This window comes from Hypanus sabinus, chromosome 4 (assembly GCF_030144855.1).
Source record: "Hypanus sabinus isolate sHypSab1 chromosome 4, sHypSab1.hap1, whole genome shotgun sequence".
NCBI lineage: Eukaryota > Metazoa > Chordata > Chondrichthyes > Myliobatiformes > Dasyatidae > Hypanus > Hypanus sabinus.
The window spans coordinates 31,104,504-31,116,659 of NC_082709.1; the positions used below are offsets into that span (position 1 = coordinate 31,104,504).

Below are 12,156 nucleotides of genomic sequence, written 5' to 3' on the forward strand. Positions count from 1 at the left end.
GAACACCAGAGGTTATTCATTCTAAAAGGCATTCACAAAATAAGGTAGTGTGAGATGGAAATGCATCAACTCTCAAAAGGCTCCTGCTGCAGTCAACTGGGGTGGATGTTGAAGAGGATGGTGCCAAGAGGAAAAGGGACAGTGGGTTATTCTTTGCCTTCATGCTCATTTTCCAACCTAGCGTCCATTGCGTGGAATGGGATGAACCATGTTTCTGTTTTCTCTTTTGCAATGTTGGTAGAGGGACCTCTGTGGTCAGCAGCCTTAAAGAAGATGATGGATCGGTAGTACCTCCACAGCCTTGCATCTCCTTCTATGCTGTCTTATGTGATCTGTGGTCACAGATGGCACAACAGCTCAGAAATTCCAGCCCTCTTTCTGAGAGACTTCAGATGACAGCATGTGAGAGAGTCCGGGCCTCTGACTGACCCCGGACAAGCTGAGTATGTTTATCCATTCCTTGAACCAGTAGCTCACAGGCTGAGTTGTGCATGGTTCGGTGAGACTGCATTCACCCCTGTTGCTGTGCTTTTACCTTGCAGTGTATCAGAATCCAGCATCATCTCTCTCATCTACAAGCAAAAGGGCAAGAGGGCAGAAGTCAGAAATTAGTTGCCCATCCCATTGCTTAACGTGGGATACAAGATTACGTCTGAGATCACCGGCATTCAAATCAAGTCGGTCCTGTGATTCTTGGCTCCTGTATCATACCCTGCAGGAATATTCCTAATAGATTTTTCTATTCAGGGCAGTGGACACTTGCTTAGTCAGCGTGGGCAGACAAAGGCTGTTGACAGAACATTAATTACTTTCATGACAGACTTTCTTTTAATGGGATTTAGTGAAAGAATCTATTGAGAAACAGATTTGCCTAATAAATTCCGGAGTTGGCCAAGGCTGCTCTCTGTCGTCCATTTTGTATGTTGTCTGGAAACTCTCACTGAATCTATCAAGAGGTTGCGCATAAATGAGGATCTCGGGTCAAAGCATTCCTGTTCTTAGATGAAACTTGCACCTCCAGCTCAGATCCACAGCAACTCGAATCAGAGTGAATTGCACCCACTGTAAAGCATGTTCACTATCAGCTGATTTTACTGATCCTTAAAGTTCCTTAAAGTCAGGTTCAGATTGATGATTGATAGGTGGAAGGCACAGCTACTGTCAAGCAGAAACTAGGCTCATGAAAACATGCTCCCCCTCGATTCCAAAGAAGAACCTAGTGCTCTCAATGCCATTGCATACAGCACAGACCAAGCTCCTGGACAGCAGCAGTTACCCAAGCCATTTTTCAACATTTTCCAAAGCTGGACATCTTTGTACTTGTGTATGGACCCCGGATATGCAAACAAGTGTCACTAGATACTGACCCCAGAGTGTGAAGGACAGATCTGGCCATGTTTCCAAGGAATATTCCACACAGACTGACTCAGCTGTACAAAGTGTTGCTTTAGAAAGGTTTGTGTGCAGAAGAACACCTCCAGCCAGAAATCAACCAGTAATCTGTCAGCACTGAATGTCCACAAGGCCCAACAGAGAATTCTGGGTTCTGCTAGCTGACTCCCTAGGTGTAGTGTCAATTAAAAGCTATGGTTTAAAGCCCTCCTGCCATTGTACAGTAAGCTGGAGACCTCATACATCACTCGTGGAATGTACTGTATGTCAAAGAAAAATTGAATCCATGCTGATATAATGCACGCAGACAACTAGAATGAAATGGTCCATACTGTGATTGGCAACATATTACATAATATTTACTGTATCCTGGTTGTTAATGAATAATTTTTTATATAAAGGTAAATCATGGCCCAAATACTAACAGTTCCACAGTAAGGCTAATTTTTGCAACTTAATTTTCATGGGAAAAAATATTGAGAGAGCAGATAATTAAGCAACAAACTTTAATAAATCCATACAACCAACTCTACCATGTTATAAGATCATGGTTGTTACAGTGGTTCACGTCCTCTTTTCCACCCCATCCCCAAATCAAATGCTTATTGTATTGTAATATTAACTTGATGTCTCTCTCCACAAATGTTGCCTGATCTTTTCAATATTTCCTGTTTTCTCTGCTTTTGCCTTTTATTTCCTGATTAGCTTAGTTTTTAGAAAAAATATTTTGATATTGGCCATTAATGAACTCAATTATCATTCATAAACAGTTGATTCAAGTCTAAACTTATCAGACTGACTCATGGTCAATATAGTTAGCAGTTTATGTTGCTTTTTGCATTTTCCCCATAGTTGTGTTTATCACAGCTGTCTCTGTAGTTCCAGTTGAACTGGAAGCCTGGCTACCATGGTCACTTTATAAGACTAGGCAGTGTGTGAGTGCACCTCTGCTTGTGGGAGTTTATCCTGAGGACATTCCCTGCAACAGCTCCTGGGGTCTTGACACTTCATCAAAAAAGTAAGATGGCGACTCAGATGCAGCAGCCCTTCTGGGTCCAACCAAAGGTGCAGTTGTTTGTTTTTCTATGTGTTTTTTATGACTGTGAGGAACTGCTGGATATTAACAACATCAAGTAATCCTTTATCCTGAAGATAAATCCAAGGAGGGCGATGGGCCCAGATGGCATCCCAGGACAGGTTCTCTGGGCCTGTGCAAGCGAGCTAGCTGGAGTGTTTGCTGACATCTTCAACTGCTCCCTGCTTCAGTCTAAGATCCCCTCGTGTTTTAAGAAGGCAACGATAATCCCAGTGCCGAAGAAAAGCAAGATGGCATGCCTGAACGCCTATCGACCTGTGGCTTTGACATCAATTGCTAAGAAATGCTTCGAGCGATTGGTTATGGCACACATCAACCATAACCTACCGGTCAACTTCGACGCTTTGCAATTCGCCTACCGGAGCAACAGGTCAACAGCAGATGCCATCTCTCTGGCACTACATTCCTCCTTAGAACACCTGGAGAATAAAGACACATATGTAAGGCTCCTTTTCATTGACTACAGCTCTGTCTTTAATACCATCATTCCAAATAAACTGATTCCTAAGCTCCAGAACCTGGATCTTAGCACTCAGATCTGCAGCTGGCTTTTTAGCTTCCTCACAGACAGGACCCAGGCTGTAAAAATAGGGGACAAGCTCTCCTCTACAATCACTCTGAGCACCGGTGCCCCACAAGGCCGTGTACTCAGCCCCCTGGTGTACTCACTGTACACCCATGATTGTGCAGCCAAGTTTCCATTGAACTCAATATATAAGTTTGCTGATTACACCACAATTGTAGGCCGTATCTTAAGTAACGATGAGTCTGAGTACACAGAGGAAATTAGGAACCTAGTGGCATAGTGCAAAGACAATAACGTATCCATCAACGTCAGCAAGACGAAAGAATTGGTTGTTGACTTCAGAAGGAGCAGCGGACTGCATGACCCCATCTACATCGGTGGTGTGCAAGTGGAACAGGCTTTAAGCTTTAAGTTCCTCCGGGTGAATATCACAAATGACCTGACTTGGTCTAACCAAGCACAGTCCACTGCCAAGAAGGCCCACCAGTGCCTTTACTTCCTGAGAAAGCTGAAGAAATTTGGCCTGTCCCCCAAAATCCTCACTAATTTTTATAGATGCACTGTAGAAAGCATTCTTCTAGGTGCATCACAACCTGGTATGAAAGTTGTCTTGTCCAAGACCAGAAGAAGCTGCAGAAGATTGTGAACATTGCCCAGCACATCATACAAACCAATCTTCCATCCTTGGACTCACTTTACACCACACGCTGTCGGAGCAGTGCTGCCAGGATAATCAAGGACACGACCCACCCAGCCAACACACTTTTTGTCCCCCTTCCCTCCGGGAGAAGGTTCAGGAGCATGAAGATACGTACGGCCAGATTTGGGATTTGGGAACAGCTTCTTTCCAACTGTGATAAGACTGCTGAATGGATCCTGACCCGGATCTGAGCCGTACCTTCCAAATATCCGGACCTGACTTGCCCTACCTTACTTTCCCTTTTCTATTTTCTAATAATGATTTATAATTTAAAATTTATATTTACTTCAATTTGTACTCCAGGGAGTGCGAAGTGCAGGATCAAATATCGCTGTGATGATTGTACGCTCTAGTATCAATTGTTTGGTGACAATAAAGTAAGTAAGTATGGCAGGTTTACCCCACTAGCGAGTTGCTGGATAGCGATGGAGCAGGACTTGTTACACACCAGCTTGCAGTCTGCTTCAGCCACCCAGGTAGTGCGTGAGACAGCAAACGGTGGAAATGACTGGCTTGGACACTTTTTTTTATGATCGTAAGATGCTGTTGGACGTTGGTAATGTAGAATACCTTGTGCCTTGGGGGGGGGGGGGGGGTGGTCACCTGTTGCAGTTGCCGATAAAGGAGATGCTGGAGCTGGGTATGTGCCTCTGGATTGCCCACTGGTTTGAGGGCTGGCTGCTTCCATCAGTGCTGCTCTCCAGTGTTCGCTCCGGCGAAGACAGGATAGATCGCCTTTGACTACTGCATAAATGAGGTACGGCTGCAGCTTGCTCTTGTAGAAACATGGCTCCAAGACAATCTGCATGCCATGACACACAGGGACTTGGGGCTATATTATTATTTTTTAAGCTTTCTTTTGCAATTGTGTGCTTTGCTGCTCTCTTCATTATACGTGCTGTACGCTGTGTGTGACTGTTGGTGCTGCATATTGTATCTTGGCCCCAGAGGAATGCTGTATCATTTGACTGTATTCCTATGTATGGCTGAATAACAATTAACTTTGAACTTCAATTCATCACTGTCAAAGATATTTCATCACTGCTTTTAAATATCTCTGGTATTTAGTTGCTTTAAAAACTGTTCAAGTACAATTCAGTAATTTTTAAAAAATCCATGATTAAAAATTAGAAAATATATTAAAAATAATTTAATCTGCCAGGAATGAATTAATATAAACACTTACCTGCACCTCACTTTTCATGCACGACCAGTGACCCCATTCAAAACAGTCTGTCATGAGGTCTGCTGGTGGAGTGGAAGGTGAGGTGTACAGGCACCTGACCTTCAGCTCACCTGACTTCTCTGTCACAGGGTATGGGTATATGGTGGCAGTTCTGTACAGACCACTGGCCATCGACTCGATGTGTTCAACAACTCACACCCTCGTAATAAAAGTGTGCCCAGATGCATTACAGGAGGCTTATCGACACATCAGATTAAGTCACAAGATGAGATGTTAGAACAGTCCATAAGCTTAATCAAAGAGATACATTTTGAGTGGAGAGTTAGGCAGAGAGGTTTAAGGAGGCATTTCCAGAACTTAGCACACTGGCAGATAAAAGTTTGATTATTAATGGTAAAATAAAGTAAATTAAGAATGTCTAAGTATGATGGATAGTTTAGGACTGGAGGAGTTCAGAAATGACCAGGAGAGGCCATATACTGATTTGAAAATAAGATGAGAATTTCAAGATGGAGCCATTTCTTGACTGGGAACTGTCAATGTAGTTTCAGGAAGACAGAGACAGAGGTTGAGAGAATCTGGAAAGATAGAGGGTGCAAGAAGAAGCCAAAGAGAGCCCAGGGAAGATAGAGGGAACCTGAGGAAGAAAGGGTGAGATTAAGTGCAATAGAAAAAGCCTGAGGAAGAGAGAACCCAAGGAAACCAGAGAAGAACATGGACAGAACCCCAGGGTGACAGGAAAATTGGAGTAAGCTTTGAGTGATGTTCCAGGGAAAAGATTAGAATCTGAAGATCAGCGGAGAAATGGGTTTATCTAAGAACTTTTAGCCAAAGGCTTGGGGCTTGCCAGCCATTCATTAATAGAAAAGTTCTGTGTTATGCATGCCTCACAAATTTGCTGGGGCTAAGCTTCTCCCACTGGGATGCAGCAGAATCTTTGAACCCAAAACAGAAACAAGAGCCACTGCTTCAAATACCGTGCTGCAGAGTTGGTTATAGAACTGATGCTTGTACTCAGTGGTATTTGCTTTAAGAGCTACAACATTAGAACGAGGGAGCATGTTTGTGGAAAGGCCTTAAGGAATGCAGTGTTTGGGTGAGATGAATAATAAGAAAGTAAAGATAATGATCAAAACATTAATGAACTGGGGATAAGGAGCAAGTAGAACTGGGCAAGAACAATATAACAAAAATTCAAGATTTTCAGTGAGAGCTCTGGTGATATTAATAGCATAGAATGCATTAAAGATGAAAGAAAATACTGGCAATAAATCCAGAATAATGGGTCCTCACAGATTATTATATAATATTTCAGCTTTAGCTCTTTCTACCAGGAATATGGATAACTTAGCTTTAAGAACAACACTGATCACTACCACCCTTAGTTTTACTCCCTGGCTTCCAGCTGAATTTGAGGAACTGTCTAGGCCCATGATTAGTGGTGATGAGCCCAGATGTTGGATGAGTTGGCTATGTTCATATGGTTGGGCATTTTGAAAACCTTGCAGAAGTATCTGACTTGGAAACTGACCAATGAAAAGCACAAGGAGCTTCTTGAAAATCATTTAGAGGTGACCTAGGATAAAAACTAGGTGCCAAAACCCACAAGAATCACAGAATCATACAGTACAGAAGCAGGCCCTTTTGGCTTGCCTTGTTCATGATAATTGTGAGGCCTACCTATGCTGACCACTTTTGCCTGCAATAAGCCCATATCCCTGTTCAGATCCAGATGCCAGTTAAATGCTACAATAGTATTTGTTTCATGAGCTTCCTCTGGCATCTTGTTCCATATAACCAACTTCTGCATGAAAAACTTACCCCTCAGATTTCTTCCTTCTTAAAAGCTATTGGCATCTAATTTTCAATTCCTCAAAACTAGGAAAAAGACTCCAACTGGGCTATCAATGACCTTCAGAATTTTATAGACTTCTTTAAGGTCTGTCCACAAATTCTTACATTCGTGGAGAGAATAAACCCAATCTATCCAATCTTTCCTTATTGCTACAGTCCGGCAACATCCCAGTGAATATGTTCTGCACCCTCTCTACTGCTACCATATTCTGTGGTGATCAGAAATGTACACATAACTCCAAGTGCTGCCTAACCAATGTTTAGTACAGTTGCAACATGATATTCCAACTCTTACACTCAACACCTCAGCCTATGAAGACAACATACTTAATGACTTTCCATCTGTGTTGCCACTTTTGGGAAGCTGGAGACCTTCACAATGAAATGTTTCTATGTATATCAAGACTCCTATAATCCCTGCCATCTTCTCTATGTTCGCTGTAGGAAGGAGTAAACCAGTTTATCTGATAACTAGGGATGTGGCTCACTGGTTGTCAAAGTTATTCATAGGTGATAAAGGCCTGTGTTATTATGGCCTCAAACATCCACTGGGGACTAGCTTTCCCTCAGGACAATATACCTTGGAGAAGACTGGAATATAACTGTATGCTCCCGAAGATGTGTGGTTGTTCACGCATTCGGAGACACCCTGATAGATATTCACTGTCCGGGGTTTGGGGCCTTTTTGATAAGCTCACCCTTCTAACACTTCTTGTGATCAAAGAGTTGTTTCTGAGTAAGTTAAACTTCTAGCCCATACTCTTTGTTCAGCTTCTTGTTGTAAACAAGCACCAGTCTTCAGTTCTTCAGTTGTAAATCACAAGCAGTAGTCTGAAGTTAAGTGGACAGCTTTACAAATGAACAACACTCTCCATTGAGCACAGAGTGTTGGCTCTCAGCAGGGGAATGGCTGCTCAAGAGATGCAGTGTAAGACAATGGGGTTATATTAATTGGCCTGCATCAAACCAGGCAACACTGGCTAAGTTATTTAGTTCAAGGAAGCTTGAAGGCCAGACTGATACTATTACTTAGCATATCAAATAACTGGTCTATCAACAGTTGGAATATTCGTGAACTCAGAAGGTCAGCCTTCATAGCATTAATTTTGGATGTCTGAGAACTCTGTCCCCAAAAGCCTTTACAAAATCTGTGTGAAAAGGTATCTGAACAAATAGCACATTCCGTGTGAAGTCACCCAAGAAGCAAAAAACAGTGTAAACATAAGTGATCAGTCAGTTCTGTTAGGAATGGTCAAGGGACAACAAGAAGAATGACAGAAGAATGGGGTGACTAGAATCCAGTCCTATGCCTTTGAGTTCTGTGATGGACGACACAATCGTTTGCAGCTCATCGGTAGGTATTTTTAGCTTATAGAAATCGTACCTATGTTTTGGAAATTCTTTGTATTTTAGAAATTGTTTGTTAGTTGGAAATCTTTCATAAGTTAGAAATCCTCTAAGAGATTTAAATGTGTATGACTAAAAGTAGGTGAATTATGTTTAAACGACTTCACTAGCTGGAATTATCTCCTCCTCGGTAGGGAGGGGTCCCGCTGCTCAAGTAGTAGGTAGTGACAGTTAAACTCGCTGTGGATGATAAACAGGTAGGTAACCCAGCCTTTGAAGAATAAGTTGCTACAGTATAATCTCCTATTAGTGTGGGTACCTTTAGCTATCAATATCAGATAGGGCTTGAGATCTCCACTTGAGTTTAGAACTTGGCAGTCAGCAAACCAAATCCCATCACAGTGCATCCCAATGAATTACAAACTTCTCCAAAAACCACTTATACAGTATGAGCCATCAAAATCTTGAAACATCAAATGCTTGCAGTGCATCTGCTCCTAGATTATGGGAATACGAGGTAATGTGCCACGAAAATATGGTGCAAGACATTCTATGCTAATTTTCACATAGATAACGTTGCCACTGTTTCTTTAAGTTGTGTCGAGCTATTTAATTTTATAGTTGAATCCCCCTGAAGATCAAGGATTCTGTTTTCACACAGTCCTCCATTGTTTATAATATGACTTGCTGATCATTTGCAAAATATTCCCAAGTAGATAATGCAATAAACATTAGATTCATGGTTACATTTAATATACCACTGCTAAAGCTGTTGGGTCAGCCCCACTAAATATTTAATTTGATTATTATCTTCAAAACTTGCTTAAAACTCAAGTCTAAAGGAAGATATATATTTTATGCAGCATAATCTTTACATAAATGCCAAGGAGAACATTATTGTTCACCTGAGCAAGGACACTTTACAATTACCTTTTGTGACATTACTATTCCTTTTGTTTGTATATTGATTTTGATATTTTTCTGTTTAGTGGTATACTTGCTTCAACTTGTTGGACTCAGTCACTATTCATTTCATGTAATGTTCACACAATGAAACACAGGCATTTCATTGACAGGATAAAGGCACATACTGTTTATATTTTCCAGTAATGCTGTGGTTGGCAAGGCAACTGACAAATGAAGCAGTGAATGATAATAGATACAAATGATTATGGTCAGTACATTTGTTTATTAATCTGAGGTATGTTTACTTTTCAAAATGAATTACATTGCCTTCCAACACAACACTCACAAAATGCTGGCAGAACTCAGCAGGCTAGCCAGCATCTATGGAAAAAAGTGAAGGGTTTCGGCCTGAAACATTGACTGTTCACTCTTTTCCATAGATGCTGCCTGGCCTGTTGATTTCCTCCTGCATTTTGTGTGTGTTTCTTGAATTTCCAGCATCTGCCGATTTTCTCATGTTTGGTTACATTGTCATTCTCTCCATTTTTATATGCTTGAAACCTGTCAAAGATCTTCAGAAAAATCAGATTTTATTAAAACTAAAGCATCCAGTCCTTGTGATGGATACCTTTAGGAATTCAGTGATTAACATCTTGTGGTAATGATAATTAAGATTCATTCTCTGATGTTTCACAAGCTAGTAAGCAAGCCTTTAAACAATTAATGAGTAAAACTCCTACTTTATAACTTGGAATTCGAGAATTATATGGGGAAATAACATTTTTTCCAACTGAATGTTCTCATTAGCTGCATGAAAATATCTTCCGTACAAGGATAATACTATAGTATGCTTCAGACAAGTTAAAATTATGTTCCAGAAGGCATCCAGCAGATTTAGTCATTAAGTAATGTCCTTGCTGTGAGTGGGTAAATTTACTATTTACTTCTATGGGTTAAACAGGAATTGTTTGGGGTGAAATATATTCACAATGCTTTGACCTATTTCATTATTCTTTAATATATATAAGAATATATTCCATTGCTCAGGTGATTTATACCCAAGCAATGAAAGATCAAAATAATGCCCGATTTTCCTTGGGAACAACAGTATTCACATGTGCAGTCCAAAAAATCTAATTACTTCTAAATTCCCAAAGGTAACTAAAAATGCTTAATTCATGGAGCACTGCACTGTTTCTCTAACCATTTAATGCATATTAAAAGTGGTAGATTGCATCTGGTATTTCAAAGATCACAGGTCATTTCATTGTAATTCTGTAGAGAAACAAAGTTCAGATTTAAATGTTAAAGATTGTAACTATATTGGCTTTGTGAAAAATAAACCTGGATGCTAATAATTTTGGAATATTTAACTGAGGACTAAAGTATCTTTTGTTCTGTTGGTGATCTGTAACAGCTTTGGGATTTTGAGAAATTTGAAATATGAACAGGGAGGGAATTTTTCAATATAGCAAACATGGACATGAAATATGCAAACTTCCTATGATGCACAACACTGAGGATAAGACAAACGGTTACTCTCAGGCTAAAGACTCTTCTGACATTGCAAATGAGTTGCAATATTTTTGTGCTGTAAAGTCCCTGTCAATGTTGAAGGCTGTTGTGGATGTAGTGGGCAGTGGTTCAGCCAGGGACATGATGGGTTCAAGGTTCAATCATAGCATGAAGTTAGAAGAAGCCTGTAACCCTGCTGAGACCTGAGAACAATGATCTGTTTTCATGAGGAGCGTGAATATGTTTGCTTTAAGGATGCATGCGAACACCCTGTATAGTGCTCCCTTTTGGTGAATTTACATGAGGCTTCAATGTTCATCACTTCAAAGCCACAGGCAATGAGATATTTGACTCAGACCAAGCTCCAACTGCTGCTGCATCAGGTAATATCGTTCTGAAACAGTTTCCCTTGTGAAATTGAGCTGTTCTGGCCAATGGAGATAATAATGGCCTGTTAACTCTTATTTGTCATCGGCAGTTTGTCAGTGTTTTGGCTGAGAATATCTCAGGTGGGGCTAATAAATTTGCAGATGACACTAAAATAGGTGGTGTCATAAACAGGAATTACAGAGAGTTCTTGATCAGCTGGGTAAATGGGCTGAGGAATGGCAAATGAAGTTTAATCTGGATAAGTGTGAGGTGTTGCGCTTTGGGAAGACAAATAAAATAAGAGATTTAATAGGAAACTAACGAGCAACGTTATCACCCTGAGGATAGTCCAGAAGAAGCGGTTGAGGCTGGTACATTAGCAATGCTTTAAAGACACTGGACAGCTACATGAATAAGAAAGGTTTAGAGGGATGTGGGTCAACCATGGCAAATGGAACTAGCTTGGATGGGAATCCTGGTTGGCAAGAACCAGTTGTACAGATGAGCCTGCTCCATGCTTTATGACTCTATATCTCAAGTGGATATAGTCCCTTGTATATTCACTTTCTCTTCATCATGGAAAGAGTCATAGAGTCATAGCTCAAAAACAGGCCATTTGACCCATCTGGTCCATTACAAAACCATTTAAACTGCCTGCTTCCAGCAACTTTCACCATGACCATAGTCCTCCATACCCCTACTATCCATGTTCCTGTCCAAACTTCGCTTTAACATTGAAATCAAGCTCACATGCACCACTTGTGCTGGCAGCTCGTTCCACACTCTCACAACCCCTCATGTTTCCCTTGAACTTTTCAGCCTTAATCCATGACTTCTGGTTATAGCCCCACCCAATCTCAGTGGAAAAAGCCTGCTTGCATTTAACCTATCTATACCCCTCATAATTTTGTATCCCTTTATCAAATCTCCTCTCAGTCTTCTACATTCTATGGAATAAAGTCATAATCTATTTAATCTTCTACATTCTAAAGAATAAAATCCTAACCTATTTAATGCATTTGAAGCTCTCTCCATCATTATTTGTTTCTCAGCCAGGTCCGGCTACAGCAGGTAAGAATCACGTCCTTTACCACCAGAGGAGCTCCATGTTAAAACACTAACATAGAAATTCTTAAGTTATTTGCCAGCTTCAAAATATAACAATCCATATCTTTTTCTTTAGCCACAGTAGCAACAGGGCCCTAAACATGAAAAGCCAACCAACAACAAAAAAGGACTAAGCAGGTAGTTACCCAACAGTAGCT

At 40.8% G+C, this 12,156-nt stretch overlaps 1 protein-coding gene across 6 annotated transcripts in view; it reads right to left on the reverse strand.

Moving 5' to 3' along the window:
• znf385b (zinc finger protein 385B) overlaps window positions 1–12,156 on the reverse strand; it is a 400,240-nt gene that overhangs the window by 20,998 nt on the left and 367,086 nt on the right. The gene's annotated exons all lie outside the window — the stretch shown is intronic.